Source organism: Triticum aestivum, chromosome 6B (genome assembly GCF_018294505.1).
Source record: "Triticum aestivum cultivar Chinese Spring chromosome 6B, IWGSC CS RefSeq v2.1, whole genome shotgun sequence".
In the NCBI taxonomy this organism is placed as follows: domain Eukaryota; kingdom Viridiplantae; phylum Streptophyta; class Magnoliopsida; order Poales; family Poaceae; genus Triticum; species Triticum aestivum.
Genome location: NC_057810.1, coordinates 633570076 through 633584433, shown reverse-complemented (window position 1 = coordinate 633584433; position 14358 = coordinate 633570076).

Sequence of the window (14358 nt, the reverse complement as noted above, 5' to 3'; positions counted from 1 at the left end):
TGGAACGAGACAACCTCCACAGAAAGCTTATGGCCACCACAAGAAGTCTAAAAAAGCAGAAGCAACGGCTCAAAGCCGCACAGGAAAAGCTCAGTCGAAGATGGCACAAAGTGCTAGACACTGAAGAAAGATATGGCGATGACCGCCATACGAAAAGCTATCCGAAGCGCAAGCTACTACCAGAATTTGTTGACACGGCCGTTCCACCAAAAGAAAATTCGACCAAGAAACCAGGCATACCGCTTCACAACCATAACAGAGCGGCTGTGGACACTGCGCACGATCCACGCGAGCATCCGGATAAGAAGGCAGGTGCAGCCAGGTCCATATATGGATCTAGAGGACACACCCCAGCAAAGGACTATGGTCACCCAAGCGCTCGTACAAGCCAGATACCAGTTCGGAATCAACCCCGGACAGAACAACAGCCGACTACATGCCACAATGAGCCCAGATACAGAGGGGCTGCTCACCCCCTGTGCTTCACCGAAGAAGTACTGGACCATGAATTCCCACAAGGCTTTAAACCTGTGAACATAGAGGCATATGACGGCACGATAGACCCAAGGGTTTGGATCGAGGATTTTATCCTACACATTCACATGGCTCGTGGGGATGACCTCCACGCCATCAAATACCTTCCCCTCAAGTTGAAGGAACCAGCTCGACACTGGTTGAAAAGCCTCCCCGAAAACTCAATTGGGAGTTGGGAGGATCTCAAAGACGCTTTCAGGGCCAATTTTCAAGGGACTTATGTCCGGCCTCCGGATGCAGACGATCTAAGTCACATAATCCAACAACCCGGAGAGTCCGCCCGCAAGCTTTGGAACAGATTCCCCACTAAGAAGAATCAAATTGTCGACTGTCCGGACGCCGAAGCCTTAGCGGCTTTCAAACACAGCATCCGTGACGAATGGGTCGCCCGACACCTCGGCCAAGAAAAGCCAAGGACAATGGCAGCCTTGAAAAGCCTTATGACCCGCTTTTGCGCGGGTGAAGATAGCTGGCTGGCCCGTAAAGGCACCAGCGACCCCAGCACATCCGAAATAAGGGATGGCAACGGGAAGCCACGACGTAATAAAAACAAACGCCAAAACAAGGAAGAGAGCCTGGATAACACGACGGTCAACACCGGATTCAGGGGCTCTTGACCTGATCAACACAAGAAGCCATTCGAAGGCACTAAAGACGGACCGTCCGGTCTAAACAGAGTCCTGGACAGGCCATGCCAAATTCATGGCACCCCGGAGAAACCTGCGAACCACACCCATAGAGAGTGCTGGGTCTTCAAGCAGGCCGGCAAATTAAACGTCGAACACAAAGGAAGGGAAACACCAAGTGAAGACGAGGACGAGCCTCGCCAGCCGAACACAGGGGGATAGAAAAAATTCCCGCCAGAAGTTAAAACAGTAAACATGATCCACTCAACTCACACATGCACGAGAAGGCAGGAACGTGCGCCCATAGACACGCAAGATGTAGAGCCCAACGTACCCACATCTCATTACTAGATGTCTCGTCCGATCACTTTCGATCACATGGGCGGCCGAACTAGTACTCGGTGCGGAGGATCACCGGCCTTGGTGCTTGACCCAATAATCGACGGATACCATCTCACCCGTGTCCTCATGGACGGCGGTAGTAGTCTCAATTTAATATATGATGATACTGTCCGCAGAATGGGGATAGACCCATCCAGAATTAGACAAAGTAACACCACCTTTGAAGGGGTGATACCAGGCGATGAAGCCTGCGCCAGGGGCTCCGTCGTGCTGGAAGTAACTTTCGGCTCCCCAGGCAACTCCAGAAGCGAAGAGCTGCTCTTCACTGTCGCACCCTTCCAAAGCAGCTATCACACATTGCTAGGAAGAATGGCCTTTGCCCGCTTCAACACATTGCCGCACTATGTCCACCTTACACTCAAGATGCACGGTCCCCGTGGCGTCATCACCGTTAGTGGAATCATAGAGCGCCCCTCACACGCAGAGGAATACGTGACGGCCCTGGCGGCCGGACTATAAGCGGCCTCCAAGATTGCAAAACATGACTAGTCATTACGACCACAAACACGGTTAGACGAGTCCGGTAGCCCGGCTACAATTCAAACAGGGCACCGTATATGTAATCCCATAACGGAAACCAGGGGCTGTCCATATTTAATACAGCCCCACACTTGGCTCGACCTTATTGGCAGGCCAACATCTTACACTTTTAATATTATCGCATACTTACGTTGCACTCTCCTACGAGTTTTTTCTTTTATTTTTTTTGACAGACAATGTTCGCGCGATACCCTTTCAGGATACGGCACAACGGAGACAAAGGCACAGACATGCAGCAGGGCCCCATGCGACAGGTTTCTTTTTAGATTAATCCCCTGCGTAAACCTTTTCTACTGCCTCTTGTTGTTTAACCATCCCATGGGTTCTATACCCACAGAGGATACTGCAGTTTTTGGCATTTGGCCACGACAGACTAAATTGCACGTACCTAGAAATAAAGGGCTTACAATAGGCTCTTGTCAGCCTATCTTCTTTTACAAAAGACCGAATACCCTCGGGAGTGTTCGGCATCACGAGTTTGGCCGTATATGCATCAACTCTGAATCATGTCTTTGGTCAAATGTTGGGTTTGCCCGGCTCCTAGGTTTGCCGCTGTAACGCCCCGGATTTGATGTGCCAGGTGTCTGCCAGTTATTCACCGTCATTGCCATGTCATTTGCTTGCGTGTTGCATTTTCCCATGTCATCATCTCCATTTCATCTGCATGTTTTTCAAAACTTGCATCCGTTCGGGTTCTCCCGGTTCTCTCCGTTGTCCGTTCGGAGTCCGGACCATTCGCGCGCTCCCGTCGCCCCCTCTCAGACCTTGTTTCATGTGCGGGTGTTAAACTTTCTCGGAATGGCCCGAGGTTTGCCAAGCGGCCTTGGTATACCACCGGTAGCCGCCTGTCAAGTTTCGTGCCATTTGGAGGTCGTTTGATACTCCAACGGTTATCCGCGTAGCCCGAAACCCCCCTTTCTCTTTGCAGCCCAACGCCCCTTCAAAGTGGCCCAAAACCCAGCAAACTCCCCTCCATGCTCTCGGTCGTTCGATCACAATCGTGTGGGTGAAAATCGCTCCTCATTTGGAGTCTCCTAGCTCCCTCTACCTATAAATAGGTGCATCTCCCCCGAAATCCCGGTCTAACCCTAGCCATCTTCATCCTCGCGCCGCCGGACACGTCCGCCCGAGCCGGACATGTCCGCCGGACACCTCGCCTCGGCCAATAGCGAGCCGTCACATCACCCCACCGCCGTTCTCATCCAACCCCGCGCCGCCGCGTGTCCTCCTCTCTCTCCTCCCCGCGCCGACCACCCGGGGCCCAGATCCGGCCTGCCCCGGGCCGAACCGGGCCGCGCCGGGCCCGTCTTCGCCCCTTGTCGCCGATGCCGCCCCGCCGCCGTGTCCCCGCGCCGGCGCCCGCCGCGCACCTCAGCTCCTCCCGCCGGCGACCAGGTCCCTCGCCGCCCCTCTCCTTCGCTTCTCCCCTCGCCCTCTCACCATCTCCCTCACCCGTAGGTGCTGCGACCTCGAGAAGCTCGAGCCTGCAGCCATGGCCGCCGCCGCCCGCGCCGAACCTCGCCGATCTCCACCACGTTCGGCCAGATCCGCCGCCCACAGGCCGGATCCGCGCGCCGCCGACCCGTTCCGGTCTCCCTCGCCTATCTCCGACCTTGTCCCGGCTCCGCTGGCCTCGCCGGAGTCCCGTGCCACCGTCCCGCGCCACCGGCCTCGTCTTCTGCGAGATGGACGACGGCGCCCGCCTCCTCTCGCTCGCCCGCGTGGGCCCCTCCTCGGCCCAACGCGCCCCGCGGCCCAGCAGCGCCGGCCCGCCTCGTCCTCCACCGTCATGGGCCGAAGCCCAGGGTGAGCAGCCCGTCGAAACCCCGCCCTGTGCGCCGCTTATCTAAATCGCGCTTGATCTGTTTTTTTTTTCAAAAACTGCCAAGTCCCCAGAAACTCATAAAATGTTGCATACTTTGACCTGCTGTAACTCCATGCATGCTGCTCCGTTTCGTGCGTGTAATATGTCAAATTGTTCGTTTCAACGAGTAATTCATTTCATTCCATTACATCATGTTCATTTGAGGTCATTTCGATGCCTGAATCATCGTTGCAAGAGTGCTAGTTGATGTTGTCTGCTGTCTGCTAACATAACGTGCTCATTTGTCATTTTTGCCATGATTGATGTGTGCATCCTATGAGGTTGATGTTACATGTGTTTTGAACTATGCCATGCCATCTTTACAGTGGTGTATGCCATGTATTTTTGTGATCAATGTGGTGACTAGCACAAGCATGCAAACTAGGCTTCGTGATGTTGCTATTTCAGTCCCTGTTTTGCTGTTGTTTTGATGCCATGTAAACATAATGCTACAGAGAGATCCATGTATATTTTGAGATAGTTCAGTGAGGATGTTTTGAACATATGGTTATGGTCTATCCATTAATGCCCCTGTTTGCAATTATGGAGTAGTCTAGCATGTCATTTTCGTGCTCTACTTTTGCTCCAAAATGTTTCCTGGTAGATTGTTTACATGTTATTCAATTTTGCCAAGGTTGTTGTAGTTGATCCTTGCATGCTATGAACTTGTTCTTGCCTTGATTAGCTTCATAAACATGTCTTCTTGCTGATGCTGTGCTTATCTTGTCATGCAATGACTTGTGGTGAGTGAATCGAGCTCGTGAAGTAGTGTACTTGCTGTTACTGTTTTGCTAGGCTGAATTTGTTATTTCATGATGCTATGTAAAGCTGCTGCTACAAGTCATTCTATGCATAATCTGGAGATGTTCACTAAGGGTGTTTTGTTCTACATGTTATGCTCTATCCATCCATGCCCCTGGTTGCAATTATAGCCTGCTGTATCTTGTTGTAATCTTGCTCCAAAGTTGCTAAATAATGTTGCTGTCAGCCTGTTAACATTAAGTTCAGTTGTTGCCATGATTGTTGTTAGTGATCCATGTACCCTATGAACTTGCTCTTGCCATTCTTAGCTTCACAAACATGTCTTCTTACTGTTGGTTGCCTTGTCATGCCATGTATTGCTCTGTGGTGAGTGGTACAAGCTCACCAACATGCCTACTTATCGTTGTTCCTGCCATGCCCCGTTTGCTGAATCTGTTAATGAAACCTGCTATGTTTACATGGGTGCCATCATATCTTATGATCCTTTTTGGCTCATGATCAGTAAAGGACTTTTGTTTATGCATTTAGTAGTATCATGCCATGCCTTTTTTTGCCATGATAAGTTCCTGTAACATGTTGTTTGATAGCTCTAAATATTGCAACCTGATGTTATTTCTGCAAAGTCTGAAACTATTATCATTTGCAATCTTGCCATGTGTGTTTGAGCATGTTCTATTGATTTCTGGAGATAGCTCAGTGTTCATGTTTTGTTATGCTTTACCTGTACATCATGCCCATGTCTTTTGTTTTCATGTTGGGGTGCTGTAGCATATTGTTTTGATGCTTGCAATATGCCTAGTTGCTGTTTTGGACAGATTGTTACTATAACTTGTATAGAGTGTATGTGTTGAACTGTTGCTCCGTTTTGAGTGTGCTCTATATGAAACTTGCTTGAATTTGCATGTAGCTTCATATTATCATGTTGCATCCTTGTTTTGGAGTGTTTTTCTTGATGTTTGGGTGCATTTCGCATCAATGCCATGTTTAACTTGTTTTGCTCATATCTTCTAGGCCGTAGCTCCGAACTAAATGAACTTTATATGTAACTTGACTAGAATCTCGTGTAGATCATCTTGGTGCATCTTAACTTGCTGTTTAAAAACTTGAATATAAGGTTTATTCAGATCTGGACCAACTTCGAAATTTGCATATGAGGACTTACCGGAATTGTTATATGTTGTTCCCGGCCTCATTTAAAGCTTGCCTTGATGTGTTGCTCTTGTTTGCATCATCTCTTGCCATGAGTAGCTTCATGTAGATTTTTCATGCATCATGCTTGTTCTGCATCTTGTCTTGTCTATGAGTGGTGTGTTTACTATGTTGTGTGCTTCTTCTCGATAGTTCCCGTTTCGTTGCGATCGTGAGGATTCGTTCGTCTACGCTTGGTTCATCTTCGTGGCTTCATCTTCTTCATGGACTCGTTTGTCTTCCTTGCGGGATTTCAGGCAAGATGACCGCTACCCTGGATCTCATTACTATCATTGCTATGTTAGTTGTTTCATTCTATCGCTATGCTGCGCTACCTATCCCTTGTTTTTCAAGCCTCCCAATTTGCCATGTCAGCTTCTAACCTTGTTACCCTTCTTAGCAAACCATTGCTTGGACATGTTACCGCTTTTGCTCAGCCCCTGTTATAGAGTTGTTAGTTGCAGGTGAAGTTGAAGAGTGCTCCATGGTGGACAGGATTATGTTGGGATATCACAATATCTCTTATTTGATTAATGCATCTATATACTTGGTAAAGGGTGGAAGACTCGGCCTTATGCCTGGTGTTTTGTTCCACTCTTGACGCCCTAGTTTCCGTCATACCGGTGTTATGTTCCCGGATTTTGCGTTCCTTACGCGGTTGGGTGATTTATGGGACCCCCTCGATAGTTTGCCTTGAATAAAACTCCTCCAGCAAGGCCCAACATTGGTTTTACCATTTGCCTCACCACCACCTATATTTCCCTTGGGAGTAATTAACCCAAGGGTCATCTTTATTTTAGCCCCCCCGGGCCAGTGCTTGTCTAAGTGTTGGTCCGAACCGAGCCGCCTGCGGGGCCACCTCGGGGAAACTCGAAGTCTGGTTTTACTCGTAGCCTGTCTCATACGGTGTTGCCCTGAGAACGAGATATGTGCAGCTCCTATCGGGATTGTCGGCGCATCGGGCGGCTTTGCTGGTCTTGTTTTGCCATTGTCGAAATGTCTTGTAACCGGGATTCTTAGTCTGATCGGGTCTTCCTGGGAGAAGGAATATTCTTCCTTGATCGCGAGAGCTTATCATGGGCTAAGTTGGGACACCCCTGCAGGGTATAAACTTTCGAAAGTCGTGCCCGCGGTTATGGGCAGATGGGAATTTGTTAATGTCCGGTTGTAGATAACTTGACACCAGATCCGATTTAAAACGCATCAACCGCGTGTGTAGCCGTGATGGTCTCTTCTCGGCGGAGTCCGGGAAGTGAACACGGTTTTGGGTTATGTTTGACATAAGTAGGAGTTCAGGATCACTTCTTGATCATTGGTAGCTTCATGACCATTCCTTTTGCTCTCTTCTTGCTCTTATTTGCGTATGTTAGCCACCATATATGCTTAGTCGCTGCTGCAACCTCACCACTTTACCCCTTCCTTTCCCATTAAGCTTTGCTAGTCTTGATACCCATGGTAATGGGATTGTTGAGTCCTCGTGGCTCACAGATTACTACAACAATAGTTGCAGGTACAGGTTCTGCGATGATCATGACGTGAGTGCGATGTTTGCTTGTTTTGGAGTTCTTCTTCTGCTTCTTCTTCGATCAGGGGATAGGTTCCAGGTCGGCAGCCTGGGCTAACAGGGTGGATGTCGTTTGAGTTTCTGTTTGTGTTTCATCCGTAGCCAGATGATGCTCTTATGTATTGTGATGTTGTATATGTGTGGCATTGTATGCCTTTTATATGTATCCCCATCTGTGATGTAATGTTGATGTAATGATATCCACCTTGCAAAAGCGTTTCAATATGCGGTTCTATCCTTGGTGGGATCTTCGAGTCTCTTTAGGATAGTATCGCATATTGGGCGTGACAGCCGCCTTACGTTCCGCTATCATCCGGCTAAGGTAGGCCAAAGGAGAACTACTGCGATTGTGCCCTGGTTATTCCGGATGAGCTCCTCAGTAGAGAAAGCCGAAAACTGACTGTCATGATACAACGAGAGACTGTTCAACCACTCGACGACTCACCGGAATCCCTAAAGACTCCTCCGCGTTAAGAAGGGCCGTTTTCCGGCCATGTACACGCGCACCCGTATTCGGATGCGTGCACATGTACCAGGAGCTACATAGTAGCCCCAACATTATACTCCCACGGCTAAGCGAAAGTGTTACAACTATAGAGTCCGGTTGCCTAGTTCGGCATGCGATCACCTCCTTAACGGACCAAGACATTGGATCAAGTGATGCATATTTTTTCGCGAACACCCCCACATTGTTTGTGTGGGGGCTGAAGCCAACGACTGCTATCTTTTGGACTACTTATACATATAAGAACAACCGCAAAGGGGATACAATCATACTTCAGGGCAAAAGTATAAATATAGCCTCATAATTAAACTAAAATATTGTTTTTTACAGTGATTCGACTTTTCACTCGAACAAAGCACTCTTCGAGCACTGCGCCTCTATTAGGCGGGCACCTTCTGTGACTTGCACCAAGTAGTGCTCGGCCGGATATGGGCCTCCCGCCGGATCCTGGGTTGCTATCACAGTGGCCTCCATATCCGTCCAATAGGCTTTAACGCGGGCTAGAGCCATCCGCGCACCCTCTATGCATGCCGACCTCCTCATGGCATCAATCCGAGACACAGCCCCAAGAAATTGCTGGACCAAACCAAAGTAGCTGTCCGCCTTAGGCCCTTGTGGCCAAAGGTGGTCTATCAGAGACCGCATTGCAAGCCCGGACAACCTGTGGAGCTCCGCCATAGCAGCCACCTTCTCGTTTAGCGGCAGCGGGCGAGTGGGAGCATCGAATTGCGACCAGAAAAGCTTCTCCTCTTCCTTATCACCTTGATTCTCGAAGAACTTGACAGTGTCAGCTGTACTATTCGCCAGGTCCGCATACATGTGTGCCATACTAAAGCGCCCGGCCAGGGGAGCATACTTCGGATCCAAGAACTTCGTCCGCAGTAAGTAGGAGTTCCTAGCCACGATCTGGTTGGCTTGTTGAAGCTCCTCACGCATGCCCCAGATCTCGGTCCGCATCTCCTTGGCGACATTAAGCACCTTGTCCAGCTCAGCCGAACTAGCCTTATTCTCCTTTTCCAGGAGTACATACCGGTCGGCGGCATTCTTCAACTCCTCAGCCATTTCGGCTATCTTTTCCTCGCTTCGGCAATGAGCAGCCTGTTCGGCTCTCAAGTCTTCGGCCGCCTTTAGGGCAGCCGCATTGCTAGCCCGAGCTTGTTTCTTGGCTTGAGCAAGTTCTGCCCTCAGGGCCTCCACGGCAGCAGCACCATCTGCAATGCAAACATTTTGCATTAATATTATGCCCCTTTCGCATTTTCCTATACATCATAATAAGGAAAACCAGGCACATACCCTGTGACTCGTCCAGCCGTTTATTCACCAGCGTGATATCGGCGTCGATGGATCCGATCTGCCTCCTTAGTTCGGCAACTTCAACAGACTGGTTGGCTGCCGGATCCTTGTATACCTACGCACATGTACGACGCAGACAATAGTATATGATCCCCCATTTGCCGCCTATGGCAGGCAAGCAGAGTCTCAGGGGCTACTATCTATAGGGAGCACACCTAGCACGTGCTTCGTAACCAAAAAGTTGTGCATTTTTTACATACCTCAAAGCCTTTGAGCAGGCTTGTAAATGCCTCATTCAAACTGCTGGTAGCGGATGAAATCCTCATGAGCACCATGCTCATTAAAGAGCGGTGCTCCTCCGAGAGCACGGCTTGCTCCAGACGGACCGTCAGTACGTCTGGCCGGACACTGAATTGCGCCGGACCCTTCTCATCGCCCCCCGTAGGAGCCAAATGTCCGGGCTTAGGGCGGCTGACGTGTTAGCCTCCGGCTTCGGCAGATCTGGACTCCTCCGTGACGACACCGCCGTGTCGCCCGCTTCATGAGGCGGAGAGCTGGATGGAGTCTCGCTTTCCATCATCTCCGGACAAAGGTCCCCCGAAGACAAACTCTGTTGAGAAGAGCTGCTCGCCGGACTACAAAAGATGAAGTCCTGGTTATGGATCTTGGAGTAACATTACACCTTCGAATTGATGAATAACTTACGGCTCGGTGGAGGGCTGGCCCGTTGGCGGGCATGATGCGGTGAGGGTGCCCGTCGCGGCAGAGCCCTCTGGTGATGTTTTCTTTCCTTGCTTAGGCGTCTCTGCCTCCAAATCTTCGGAGGCGGCCCTCTTCTTCACACGTGAGGAGGAGGCTTTTACCTCCCCTTCCCGGCTATCCTCCATAGGAGGGTTAGCGATTTTCCCGGTCTGGATGCGCAGCGCGTGAAGTTCGGCTTCACTGCCCTTTCCTTCGTCCTTCTCTGAAGGGATTTTGCTGAGCGCCCGGTCCATCATCTTTGCAATGGTTGGACCAGGCGAGCCTTTAGGAAGTGGTGCCGGACACCTTATTCTCTTCGCCTTGTCAAGCCATTCCTGGCCACGGAGGGAGTATTAGAATAATAATCATGATAAATACAAATGAAGTGTCCGGCTTTAAGGTTACTTACTTGGGCATCTAGGCGATTGCAGCTTAGGCCCGCATCCTCGATGGTGTCCGGACACTTTGCTTGTGGTTCGAAGAATAATTTACACATTCCTTCAAGCGTCAGGCCGAAGAAGTGCTTAATAGTCCGCGGACCCTCCGGATTAAACTCCCACATGCGGAGAGGCCGGCGTTTGCACGGCAACATCTGCTGGACTAGCATTACTTGAATTATGCTGATAAGATTTATGTCCCTCCTAATGAGCTCCCGGATGCGGTTCTGCAGTTCTGGTACATCACCAGCAGGCCCATAATTCCGTCCCACATCGGTCCAAGACGCCAACTGTGATGGGGGGCCTGAGCGGAACTCGGGGGCAGCTACCCACTTTGTGCCTTTGGGAGCAGTAACATAGAACCATCTCCGTTGCCATACGTCGGATACTTCCGGAAAAGAACCCTCTGGCCATGGGGCATCAGCATTCCTGCTTATTATGGCGCCTCCGCACTCCGCATGTCGCCCCTCGATCATCTTCGGCTTCACATTGAAGGTCTTTAGCCATAAGTCGAAGTGTGGGTTGACATGGAGAAAAGCCTCGCACACAATAATGAAAGATGAGATATGGAGGATGGCATCTGGAGTCAGATCATGGAAATCCAAGCCATAGTAGAACATGAGCCCCCTCACAAAGGGGTCGAGGGTGAGGCCTAGGCCTCGGAGGAAGTGAGGAGTAAACACGACGCTCTCATTGGGCTCCGGCGTGGGGATGACTTGCCCCGGAGCAGGAGCCTGTGCTAGATATCAGCAGTCAGGTATCCGACCTCCCTAAGCTTCACAATATCCTCCTCCTGAATCGAGGAGGCCACCCATCGGCCTGCTGCGTCGGATCCGAGCATACTGGAGGATCTGGGGTGTTGGAGCTTAGGTTTTGGGCGATGGAGCTCGAGGTGCGAGAAGGAGCAGGAGAGGTGGAAACGAGGTGTAGGCCTTGACCCCTTTATAAAAGGGATGAATACCAAGAGTCCTCAGCGTTACCGCTTGAGACTTATCTAAAATACACGGAATTATACCAACGGTCGCCGTGGGGTCACATATGCCCATATTGATGAAAGATCCCATATTAAGAGGGACACGATCTCTGCTTTGGCAGGACGTGCCGATAAAACCGCCTCGCGGCGCGAGTCGAGGTGGAGCAGGAAACGCTAGTTCGTGTTGGACCAGGCCACGATGCAAGGGCACGACGTACGAAGATTGCCAGCAGTACGGATTTATGCTAAGGGTATGTGAAGATCATCTTGCAGATCCGGACACGGTTTACGTGTTCGATAACCATCTTGGAGTATTCGGAGGAGGAACCCGCCTTGCAATGGCGAAGATAAGACTGCGCGCCGGACTCATCGTCATTGAAGCCTGGTTCAAGGGCAACTGAGGGAGTCCTAGATAAGGGGGCATCCGGGCAGCCGAACTGTGTACATCGTCCGGACTATAGAAGCGTCAAGATACAAGACTCAAGACTTCGGCTCGTGTCCGGATGGGACTCTCCTTTGCGCGGAAGACAAGCTTGGCGATCCGGATATTATGTTTCCTTCCTTGTAACCGACTCCATGTAAAGCCTAGCTCTCCGGTGTCTATATAAACCGGAGAGCATGGTCCTTAGAAGGCCGATCACAATTACAGTCATACCATCATAGGCTAGCTCTTAGGGTTTAGCCTCGACGATCTCGTGGTAGATCTACTCTTGTATTCCACATATCTTCAATATTAATCAAGCAGGAAGTAGGGTTTTACCTCCATCGAGAGGGCCCAAACCTGGGTAAACATTGTGTCCCTCACTTCCTGTTACCATCAGCCTAAGACGCACAAATCGGGACCCCCTACCCGAGATCCGCCGGTTTTGACACCGACAGTAGGTGCCACAGGAACAACTTCCTGTGCCCTGCTACACACTGGTTGAAGTGATGGTTCAATAACCTCATCAAGTCTCCACCATCCTCCCACTCAATTCTTTCAAGATAAACTTTTCCTCAAGAAAGGACCCATTTTTAGAAACAATCACTTTTGCTTCCGGATCTGAAATAGGAGGTATACCCAACTGTTTTGGGCGTCCTATGAAGATGCATTTATCCGCTTTGGGTTCGAGCTTATCAGGCTAAAACTTTTCACATAAGCGTCGCAGCCCCAAACTTTTAAGAAACGACAGCGTAGGTTTCTCTAAACCATAGTTCATACGTTGTCATCTCAACGGAATTACATGGTGCCCTATTTGAAGTGAATGCGGTTGTATCTAATGCCTAACCCATAAACGATAGTGGTAATTTGATAAGAGACATCATGGTATGGACCACATCCAATAGGGTGCAGCTATGATGTTCAGACACACCATCACACAATGGTGTTCCAGGCGGTATTAGTTGTGAAACAATTTCCACAATGTCTTAATTGTGTACTGATACGTCTCCAACATATCTATAATTTTTGATTGTTCCATGCTATTATATTACCTATTTTGGATGTTTATGGGCTTTATTTTACACATTTATATCATTTTTGGGACTAACCTACTAACCGGAGGCCCAACCCGCATTGCTGTTTTTTTGCCTATTTCAGTATTTCGGAGAAAAGGAATATCAAATGGAGTCCAAACAGAATGAAACCTTCGGGAGCGTGATTTTTGGAACTAACGTGATCTGGAGGACTTGGAGTGCAAGCCAAGAAGCAGCCGAGGCGGCCACGAGGGTGGAGGGCGCGCCCACCCCTACAGGGCGTGCCCCGTATCTCATGGGCCCCTCGAGCGGCCACCGACGTACTTCTTCCTCCTATATATACCTACATACCCCGAAAACATCCAGGGAGCCACAAAAGAAATATTTCCGCCACTATAACCTTATGTATCCGTGAGATCCCATCTTGGAGCCTTCGCCGGCGCTCTGCCGGACGGGGAATCGACCATGGAGGGCTCTACATCAACACCATAGCCCTTCCGATGAGTTGTGAGTAGTTTACCACAGGCCTTCGTGTCCATAGTTATTAGCTAGTTGGCTTCTTCTCTCTTTTTGGATCTCAATACAATGTTCTCCCCCTCTCTTGTGGAGATCTATTCGATGTAAACTCTTTTTGCGGTGTGTTTGTCGAGATCCGATGAATTGTGGGTTTCTGATCAAGTTTATCTATGAGAAATATTTGAATCTTCTCTGAATTCTTTTATGTATGATTGAGTTATCTTTGCTAGTCTCTTCGAATTATCAGTTTGGTTTGGCCTACTAGATTGATCTTTCTTGCCATGGGAGAAGTGCTTAGCTTTGGGTTCGATCTTGCGGTGTCCTTACCCAGTGACAGAAAGGGTTGCAATGCACGTATTGTATTGTTGCCATCGAGGATAAAAAGATGGGGTTTATATCATATTGCTTGAGTTTATCCCTCTACATCATGTCATCTTTCTTAATGCGTTACTCCGTTCTTATGAACTTAATACTCTAGATGCATGCTGGATAGCGGTCGATGTGTGGAGTAATAGTAGTAGATGCAGGCAGGAGTCGGTCTACTTGTCACAGACGTGATGCCTATATACATGATCATGCCTAGATAATCTCATAATTATTCGCTTTTCTATCAATTGCTCGACAGTAATTTGTTCACCCACCGTAATACTTATGCTATCTTGAGAGAAGCCACTAGTGAAACATATGGCCCCGGGTCTATCTTTTATCATATAAGCTTTCAATCTACTTTTATTTGCATGTTTACTTTTTGCATCTATATTATAAAATACCAAAAATATATTTATCTTATCATATTATCTCTATCAGATCTCACTTTTGCAAGTGGCCGTGAAGGGATAGACAACCCCTTTATCGCTTGTGAGGAGCCTCCTACTGGATTGATACCTTGGTTCTCAAAAGCTGAGGGTAATACTTACGCTACTGTGCTGCATCACCCTTTCCTCTTCAAGGAAAACCA